General features: G+C 47.6%; 1 long non-coding RNA gene across 1 annotated transcript; it reads right to left on the bottom strand.

The window, feature by feature from the left end:
• Positions 1-218: 218 nt before the first annotated feature.
• LOC134427888 (uncharacterized) lies at positions 219-3423 on the bottom strand. The gene is made up of 3 exons (XR_010030257.1): positions 3320-3423; positions 2324-2465; positions 219-764 (listed from the first exon to the last, which is right to left on the bottom strand). It is a non-coding gene; the product is annotated as an uncharacterized LOC134427888 (long non-coding RNA).
• Between the last annotated feature and the right edge of the window lie 7180 nt (positions 3424-10603).

Below are 10603 nucleotides of genomic sequence, written 5' to 3'. Positions count from 1 at the left end.
CACACATTTATGCAGACACACTTGCAGTCTGCACAATTTTATTTAAATCACATCTTTCTTTTGGCAGACACAGGGCTAGGTAAGGTTTTTCATTCTCTTTTTTTTTTTTCTTCTTTTTCTTTTTTTTTTTTTTTTTTTTTTTTTGTCCTCCCAGCCTGGGAATAGCAGATTTGGTTTTAATCAACCCCTTTGCAGTGTTGAACTTTGTCCTCCTGGAATACAGAGCCATTCATTGAAGGATTTCCCCCTGTCTAATAAACATTAATGAAGCACACTTTACAATTCCCCCGTGATCTTATCTCAGTTTCACAGATGGGGAAAACAGAAACAAATTAAGGGGTCTGCACACACCACAAATCAAAGGCAGAGCTGGGGGAAGAACCCAGGAATCCCAGCACAATTCCCTGCTCCAATAACTGAGAAATGTGCTCCCATCCCTGCAGCTGCTCTGGCACAGGGCAGCATTGTTACCTTCAGGCCATCCAGGAAGACTAAAATTGCTCTTTTTCCTGAGGTTTAGCTCCCCACAGAACTGCAAATCCTGTGAGGTGGCAGAGGGCTCGTGGCTCTGCTGGATTATCCCTCAGGATGTCTTTATTCCCTTCTGAGCAGAGGATCTCTTTTCTTTTCTGATTAGCAGAGATCTAGCAGGATGTGGGAAATATTCCAACCATGAGGTTTATCCATCTTTCCCAGGAGAGAATCCTGATTTCCTGGGGAATTTTCATCTCCTAGCTCTGGACAATGTGGTCCTTTCCATGTGCCTGTGAGGAAAACCACATCTATTAATTACATCCAGCAAGGAAAGGCAGGTAATTGCCTTGAGCCTGGAATCTCTAAGTAGGGCCACTTTTCTAGCAGAACAATCCCAGAGCTGTGATTTCAGCAGAGACAGAGGAAACCAATGTTCCCTGCAAGCTGCACTCCTGTCAGACACCCAGCAGTTTTTCTGACAGCCAGGATTTTTGTGGCACTGGCTGTGAGTCATTATTGAAGAAGTGTTATTCTTAAAACAGAGGAAGAATACTGGAAAAAGGAGGTGTTAGACAGGAAAAAAACCCAAACCCCTTTCACACCTCCATCTGCTGTCTTGCAGTGCCTTGCTACCAAACATTTACAAATTGACATGTTTTATTGCAAATCTTGCTCTGCTTGTTAAAAATTGCTTCTTTTTGAAGACACAATCAGACATTTAGCCTTTCTCCCCTACCATGAAAATATTTTCCTTGTGTTTAGCTCCATGGAAAACAACAATTCCTACTGTGCAGCCTTCTGCCAGGACAGCCAGGTTATTCCTAACTGCACTCCCAGGTTTCTGCTAAAAACAGGCTGCAGGAAATACAGCACAGGCAGGAACCTGGTTTAATTTGTTCTGCAGGTGGGCAGGGTCCAGCCAGACCCAAGCTGGGAATTGCTCTGGTGGAATTAAATATTTTTGTGCTGGAAAGGGATTTGCAGTTCTGTGCTGAGAGCCCATCTCAGCTGCGGCATTGAGGAGCTCCTGAGCCAGGTCTGAGCGAGCCATGGCACAAAGGGTGACAGAAATGCCACAGCAACTGCTCACCCTCTTGTTGGTGGCCTCGCAGCCCTGCCCAGCTCACCCCAGGCTGAGCCATTCCCCTCCAGCTGCTCTGGAGCTGTGTCTGCACATGGACCTGCAGTGAGTCACAGTCACACTCTCAGGTCTCTGTGCCCCAGTTCTGCAAACCTTTCTGCACAAACATCATTGTATTCAGCACAAGAGACCTGGTGTACTCACTGCAGGCCTCGACTGATGTTCTTACAGCCCTGCTTTCTCTTTAAAGTCGGTCTAGGAAGTGATTTTGCTGATTGACCCCCCTCACACGTCCGCCTGCTTTACCCTTTTTAAATTTAACTCCAGTGTCAGATGTGCAGCTGTTTCCGAGGCCACGTCCATCAATGATTGCTGCTCCTGCCAGGTGCAAGCCTGAATAAAAAGGTCACGGGCTGGGGAGAGGATTAAGCTTTGGCTCAGCTGTTTGCATTCTCACACAGAGCACGGGCTGTCCATCCATCTGTCTGGCAGCCCTCACACACCATGCAGACAGGTGAGGGGCTGAATGTTGGAAACAATTCAGTACAAAGCCACTACGCCGTGTCTGTGGTTTATAAAAAGCTCCCCCAGCAATCCCCCAAGCAGCCCTTGGATCAGTGAAATGATCTGTGCAGGAACATAAATGCAGAATGGCATGGGAACAGTCTCCCTGGAGACTGGGGCAGGGCAGACTGGAGAATACCTAAATCTCTAAATGGTGTCTGAGATTTTTCATGTTAAATTGGAACATTTCCTTCCCACGCTTACCTAAGGAGATGAAGGGAGGCAGCTTATGGGCACTTAGCACATCCACTGACAGCAAGCAGGGAAAAAATCCAGGAGGCAGGGAGCAGATCCATCCCCCTGGATCTCCACCTGAGGCATTCCACTGATTCAAGGCCTTTTGTACCTGCAGCAGTGAAAGCTCTTGGTTATTTTAAGACCTCCTCACGCTTGCACTTCTGTTTCAACCCATGGGAGGCTTCCAATCTATTTCTGTATATCAGTAATCCTTCCTCTTTTGACTTCCTTATCAAATGTGCAAAACAATCAATAATTCACTTCGGCCCTCCATTCCCATTAGAGTGCACCCATGGCTGTGATTTAAATATATTTCTATGGCTGTAGAATGAGCAGATATCCTAAAGTGCCCTGGAAATGCCCTCTTACACATGACAGCATCTCCTGCCACCCAAAGTAGTTTTATTTCTCCAGCTGTTAAATCTAGGACAAAATACTACTCTTTTGTTCTATATTAAGACCATGGAATAACAGCAGCTGACTTCCCAGCCTCTGTCCTCGTGGAAGGGAGCAGCAGGATGAAGAATTAACCCCTGGCATGAGCTTTTCTCTTGCTAAATCATTAAGAAAAGCCAGATCTCCTTGATGCTCTCCTGTATAACAGAAAACTGGAGGTTGGTGAGCTGGGGGCTGCCTTCCTCCCCTTCCCATGGCCCTCACCACACGCTGCAGGTCCAGGCTCACCTGGGATTTGCTTCCACAGCCTTCTTTGGAAGGACCCGAGGCTCGTGTAGCTTAATTAAGGATAAAAAAGCAGATGTGAACTCTCCTTGCCCTTACCACAGATGCTGCCACACCTCCCAGGAATGAACTCATCCCTCACACCCTCATTTTGGAGGGGAGGGCCGAGCTCTGGAAGATCAAGTGACTTGACCAAGGCTCCAGGAGTCACAGATCCCCAAGTGCCACATCCCCCAGACTTCAGAGATCTGTCCAGACCAAACAAGTACCAAAACTTCTTACCTGGGACAAGGACAGAGCCTCTCTCAGAGCACAAACTCCCCTCATATTTTATCTGGGAATCCACGGCCTCTCCCATTTCCTCTTTAACCCTTCAGTATCATCAGCTCTGTGTGTCCACAACATCCAGCAAGGAGGGCAGAGCACGGGGCAGCCACACACGTCCTGCTACTGACTTCACTTCTTCCACCAGCTCTGGAAAAAACAAAAACAAACCCAAATCCCTGCTCCTGCATAATTGTGGCTCTGTTATTCATGGATCTTAAACCGTACTCCTTCATGAATTTTAATGTGCAGTCCATTTTCTTCCCGCTAATCCTACATTAGGCTGGAAGCCTTTCCAGACTGAACATTTGCCCTCCTTCGCTTTTCATTCCCGTGGCTGCCCGTCCCCAGGCACTGCCCTTGTCTCTGCTGGGCTGGCACTGAACTTCATGAACATGAAAGCGTTTTCTTATCAGATCCTCCAGTTCTGTGCATCCCCGGCAGAAGCAGCAGGGTGGCTGCCCTGGGAACTGCAGCTCTTTATTTTGCCCACGATTTGGATTTGGCAATCTCTGTTGTTTGAGGCAACGCCTGTCTGCGAGTCTTTAGCACCGTGCTTTTATAAATCCCCTTTTCCAGCTAAAACCTTCTCCGCAAGTCATCAGGAAGGGGTGAAAGCCTTTCAGGAAATTCTCCTTTCCAAGGAATTCCTGATGAGTGGCACACAAGAGCAAACCACAGGCGGTTCCACACCACCACAAGCTCCGAGATGCTGAACAGCCCCATTTTAAATGAAATCTCGTTAAAAACCAGACAGAACCATGAGATACTCCCATATCACCTTCTGCAAAACGCAGTTTGAGCCTGTTCTGTCAGTACTAAATTTAATAATTTGTTCAGCTGAAGTGATGCTTCCAAAGGGAAGATACCAGTTTGGATAGAGGAGGAAGCCACCATTTCCCTTGGAAACATCCCTGAGGAATCATTCTGCCCTGAGGAGTGGAATCTACAACAAATTGAGGCAAGATGCTCTGGCTGTGTTAAATTGCTCAGAATATCTCAAACCCATCCCCTCCATGTGTCTCACAGAACCCTTATTAGATGAAAAAGAAATATGGTACAGTTCTCAGCTCTGAACTTCTAAAAATATGAGAACTTTGATATATAAGTGCATGTTGAGGACCTGGCTGGCACTGACTACAAATGTTCCCAATTGCCTTTAATTCCACACACTTGCAGAACCAGTGGTGAAATTTCTTTTCCAGGATATCCAGAGCACACCCAGTGCTCCAAGGATTCCATCCCTGGGGACACTTTGTGTGCCATCAGTGCAGCAGGCAGGGATGAATCGGGCTGAAAATCTGATTTGAACTTAAACAACACTGACCTGATGAGGAGAGAGGAGTCTGAAGCAAATCCCATCTGTTCCTTATTTCTATAACAGGCAAGCTAAAACCCTAAATCCACACAGCTCTGAGCTTTGAAGCCAAATTTTGCAGCTTGAGTCCATTACTAGCAAATGATGACTGCTAGCCCAGCTCCTTTAATTGGAGGCTGGGATTTAATACTCAACATTAAATGAAGGAGACACATTGCATGGTGACTGACAGCTAATCTGGGAAGGCATTTGGAGACAGAAATTCATGGGTTGGTGAATCAATTGGCCCACCTCTTTGCTCCCCATAAAATTATTATCAAAACCCTCATGGTTAATGATGTTCTGAGGGTTAACTGATGTTTGAGAACCCCTCAGATGCTCCTCAGCTGTTGGGGGCTAATAAAACCCTGCACCAACTCTCTTAGTTATTGTATTGTTACAGTTTTTGCTGGGTTTTTTCTAGCAATTTGATGTCAGGAAAAAATCTAATCCATAAAGCAAGCAGCTTTTTAGCTTTGTGAAAAATAAAAGTGAGCATATTCAGAGAAAAAAAAAAAAAAAAAAGTCTGGTCTCTGTCCTTTAATTCCCAAGAACAAAGCTGGAGAAGGCTGGTCCCCGAGTGAGGGTGGAATTTGGCAATTCCATTCCCATTAGTGCAGAGCAAACCCTTTAAATATATAATGGCTCAAGGACAATGTGGATTGGAAAAAATAAGCTTGGAACTGTTAAGGCACCTAATTGTTTTCCATCCATCTACCTTCACATTAAACCCCAGGGTTTGAGGCTTCCCTGGCTGCTGGGGCAGCCACTGAGTTTACTGAGGTTTTGAAGTGATGCTCTGTTTGTAGAGCTGCAATTACTCAGTCTTGGCCTTTGTTTGGAGAAGAATCCCTGTCCATCCTCACTAATGGCTGCTTCTGATCTCATCCAGTGTGGAGGATTTCCTGAGCATATTAAAAACATTCTTCACTCTGCCTTTTTAGTTTAGCCAAAGATTTAACAACTCCAGCATGAGAACTGTGTGTTTGAACTGGATTTGCTCCCTGACAGCTGATGCTGTGCACTCTGTTCCCTCCATGTGCTCACAGGCACAAGGGGGCTGCTTGAACTGCTCCCATCTGAGATTTTTTTGGGGCAAGAACCTGTGAGGGTGGTGAGGAGGTGTGGCTGTCACACCCCTGGAAGTGCTCCAGGCCAGGTGGGATGGAGCTCTGAGCAACCTGATGTTTTTAAAGAGGTTACAATGCTCACTCATCTCACTCATCTCGTAAAATGTGCACAGCAAAACCAGACTTAATTCCCTGCAGGACACATGAGCAGCTCTTGCAGCCACCTCGTCCTTTGGCCAGGGTGAGGCTGGGATGTAATTGCAGTTACTGTTTGCCAGAGCGGGGCATTTTCATGGCAGGTTTAATTTTACTTTCTATTGCTGACCTTACACAGAGAGAACAACCCTGCAGGGCATGAGGGAGGGCAGGCTGGCCGTGCAGGACATCTCCTCCTCTGCTGCAGTTGCTGGAGGAGAGGAGGTTAATTAGCAAATTGTAATCAGTGCCTGGGGGAGATCAGCACCTGAACACCTGTTGGAGGGTGCTATGGGACGATTTTGGGGTGCACACAGCTCATTAAACCCATTCTTAAAACATTCAGAGCACAATTTCAGTGTAGACATTAAAAAAGACACCTCACTACCCATGCCCACTTCTCCAGACTTCCCTTCCCCTCTCAAAAACAAAAAAAAAGGGGGGGAAATGGAAAAACAAAATAGATAACTCTCACTACTGAACTGCAAAACAACATTTCCCCCCCCCCCCAATTCAATGTCATCCATTAAGCCTAAACTAACATACATCTATGTCGAGCATAGCAGAAGTGTTTACAAACAAACCACTAAAGCAGCTGTGTGACCAAAATTTCCTTCAGCCCAAATATTTTTCACCCTCAGACTGATCAGACACGTCTGAGACACACGAAATAACTCCCACCGGTGCACACTGACTGGCTGCTGCTGATTCCCCATAATTCCTTTTTTGTGCCGTGAAATATCATCTTCTCTATCTAAAGCAAATTGATCTTTTCACCCAATCTATTTGACAGCTCTACCATTTAGTATTCAATTACCATTTCAAGAATAAAACCCGTTTGTGATGCAGACACCAGGAGCTCATGCTGGGGGCTGGGGTCTGCATCAACCCTGAGGCTGCCGTTATTTTTATAATGAAGACCAAATTAATTCAGAAATATGAAAAGAATGGAAATAGGCACAAATATGCCAATTTGGCTCTCCCCCTAGCATTTTTGATTTTCCTCTCCTCCTTCTTTCCCCCATCCCCTTGAGCAGCTCAGGATGGCTGTGTGTCAGGAGCCTGGGAGTTCCTCCAGAGCAGCCTCATGAATTCCCATCCTGCTCTTCCCAGATGCACAACTGTTTTTTAAGTGCATTATAGAGGTTTATCCTCATTTAACCACCCATCTCTCAATTTTGATCTCTGAAGGCCGAGATTTCAATATTGAATAAGATTACAAACCTTTGTTTTCATGAGCTTTCATGATTTGCTGCCTTACCACTGCACAGAGATCCTAGACCTTGCTGAAGATCAGCTCCTACAAGCCAAGAAAGTTGCTCAACCAGTTCTTTCAGAGCTGGTTCTTTCATAAAACTTTATTTCTAGAATTCTGGTTTGTTTTGGTTTTGGTTTTTTCTTTTTTTCTTCAGTTTGAAGCCTGGTAGAATGTTTTAGGCAGCTGCATTTTAATCTTTAGCATTAATTAGCCCGGTAAAGTATAAATAAATATATATATTTATTTTTATAAGTATATATAAAGTATAAATAAATAAAATGACAATCCTAACGAATGCCCCAAAAGGCGGCCCCGGTGTTGCCACCAACCCCAGCCAGTTTTAATTTTCCCTGGTACCATCCTTCCTCCCATCACTCCCAGCACAGATGATGAGGCTGCAGGGACAGGGCCAGGATTTCCAGTACCTGCTGCTTCTGTGAGGAACTAAAAATAATTAAAAAAAAAAAAAAATCTGCTAAAAATACTGAATGATCAGGGAGAAAAAAAATGTTAAACCCCAGAGATCTCCCTGGGCTGCGAGGATTAATTTTAATTTCCCTTTAATCCGGACACAAATCGTGACGTGCACGGCTCAGCTCTGTGGACAGAGCTGCAGCTCTGCTTCCCCAGCTTTTGGGTGCATTCCAGGGGAAAATGGACACACGACAAGCAGGAGGCCACAGGGTTCGGTGCAGGCTGCCAGAAATGTGTCCCAAATCCCGCGGCTGCAGCTCCCAGTGTGTCCTTCCCCAGCTCCACATTTGGATCCAGGCTTTGCTCCTGCCTGCAGCCGATTTTGGGGTGCTCTGATCCTGTACCCCACTGTGGGAAAGGGCAGAAAAAGGGGCCAGAGGTGCCAGATTACAGCCTGGACTTCTGAAAAATAAGATTTAACGATCCTCTCCACTTTTAAGGGAAGGAAAACAGTTATTAGAGCAAATTAATTTGTGTTAATTTGTTCCCCTCTCCCACATCCCCACAGCAGGGGTGGGCTGAGCATCCTCAAACAGAAACTTTGCTCCCAGCTTCCCCCCATATCAGATAGATGCAAATATATGCATGGAAAAATTTACATACAGAGCTCGGCGCTGAGAGGAAAACTCCCTTAATTCCCAGGACAAGGCCAGGGTTTGGTGGTCCCCACATGCAGCAGCTAAATCTGGGGGAGAATTTGGGGATGGAAGGAAGCAGGAGGACATTTCAGGGTCCTTGGGCAGGAGGGGTTCAGCCTCAGGAATATTTTGAGCAGACAAGGGCTCATAGTTTGAGGTGTGATTTACGTGCAGCAGCACATAAACACCTGAAACGGGGTCTGTAAAAACACCTCAGGCTCCACCACAATGCTGCTGCTGTGGGGCTCAGCATGGAAAAAAAATAAGGAAAATGAAATGTAAGCAATTCCTTAAAAGCTGCTGCAAATGTGCTTTCAGCCCAGGAGGGATCAGAGAGGCGAGTCAATATTTTCCTGGAGAGGAAACGCTGCTGTGTTTACACCTGGTGCTGTTTGCTTGTTTACACCTGGTGCTGTTTGCTGTCAGTCCTGCTCAGTGTTTGCCCAGGGCAGGATGTGGGGAAGAATTCAGGGTTTGTGTGGAGGAAGCTCTGTGGTTTCAGGAGCTGCAAGGAATCTCTTCTCTGGGTCGTGCTTCTGTGAGCCTCAGACAAGGGGCTGCTGTTGGGCTGGGGCTGGGCAAGGTGGATAAACCCAAATATTTAATTCAGGAGGGCCCAACCTGCAGCTCTGGTCTGCAGGACCCTTCCCACGTGGAGGCTTTGCTCTGATTTTTGGGAAGATCCGCCATGGCTGCCTTTAAGATTTCCTCCTCCAAGTGCCTGAATGACCCAAAATTTGCTGTTTGTGCCACCCTCCTGTGGCACAAGTGACATCCCCGTGCCTGGCACAGGGGAATAGAGACACCCATGGGAACGGGAATGGGCCCTGCAGCACCTTCCCTTTGGGGAAAGCTGTGTCTGGGCAGGTTAGGGCTGTGCATCCTGGAGATCCCACCCAAACCCTGCACCCTTGGGTCCCTGGCACAGCCACTGCCCTCCCAGAGCATGGAGCAGAGCTCACCCAGCCCAGGGCGGGAATCTCCACCAGGAAAAACCGGCACCACCCTGAAAACGGTGGCCAAAATCTAAATATTTCCCTGGGATATGAGAGGATGAAGGCACTGCCAGCTCCCTGGTGTGGGTGACATGGAGCTGAAGGTGCCCCCGTGATCCCTCTGCTCACCAGGCTGGAAAGGAGCACAGAGCTCTCCCTTTCCCAGCACCCAACAGCTGCCAAAGGTCAGGATTAAGCTCCACAGACCTTGGCAAGGGTTTGTGCAAAGAAATCCCCTCCAGCACCTCAGGAATGTCTGGGCTGAGCTTCACCTCCTCTCCCTCCTGGGAGGCTGGGGTGGTGTGGCCAGGCTGAGCTGGGAAGGTGGCCAGGCTCCCTGTGCCACCAGGATCTGCTCCCAATCTCCCCCCACGAGCCCTTAATCAGCTTCCACCTGGGATTAGCTCAAACATTCCCAGCCTCTGGTTCAAAATAGCTTTTCTTGCTTGTGGGCAGCTAATCCAAAAGGAGCCCTGTCCCTGTTGGCCAGCAGCTCCACAAGGGTGGGATTTCCTAAGGCTTGAGCCTCGCCTGGGTCCCAAATAGTTTTGGATTGGGACCCTCGGGCATGGAATGCTCATGTTCAGAGCTGGGTTGTGATGGGGATTCACGGGAGCAGCTTCACTAAACCCAAGCAAAGCCTGGCCTGGTGCAAGGCAGGTACAAAGAGCACAGGAGCCCAGTTTGGGCTGAATTACTTGTATTTTGGGGAAAACTCAGGTTTGGCACAAGGGATTTCACTCAGGAGCTCACAGACCCTCTCCTGCTGACAGCAAATAGAGCCAAAAAAACAAAGCCCTGTGTACCTGAGGCCACCAGGACCTGGGGATGAACTGGGTAAAAAAAACCAGCTTCTTCTGTAGGATGGATCCCAGAGCAAAGAACTACTGAAAACCCAGAGAAAACAAATCCCTTCCCACATCACCCAGAGGAGCAGGCAGGTTGGGAAGGGACGTGCCAGCAGCCACATCCCCAAGTGCGGGCGATGACGTGGCTGTGATTTAATAAAGGACATTATTAGTGCCCTGCTAATGGCTCCAGGCGCCGGCAGCAGAGCTGGACGGCTGCTGGCAGCTCCCAGCCCCAGAGAGCTCATTCCCACCGGGCTGCTAAAGATTAAATTCACCTCCACGAGCCTGCAAAAGGATTGGCATCGACAGTCCCCCATCACAGCCTCCTCCTGCTGCCCCCGTAGCCGGGCACACGGAGCCACAGCAGCTCAAATCCTGCAGTCAGACAGAAATCCCAGCTCAA

This window comes from Melospiza melodia, chromosome 21 (genome assembly GCF_035770615.1).
Source record: "Melospiza melodia melodia isolate bMelMel2 chromosome 21, bMelMel2.pri, whole genome shotgun sequence".
Lineage (NCBI taxonomy): Eukaryota > Metazoa > Chordata > Aves > Passeriformes > Passerellidae > Melospiza > Melospiza melodia.
This window is presented reverse-complemented; position numbering and strand designations above follow the sequence as displayed.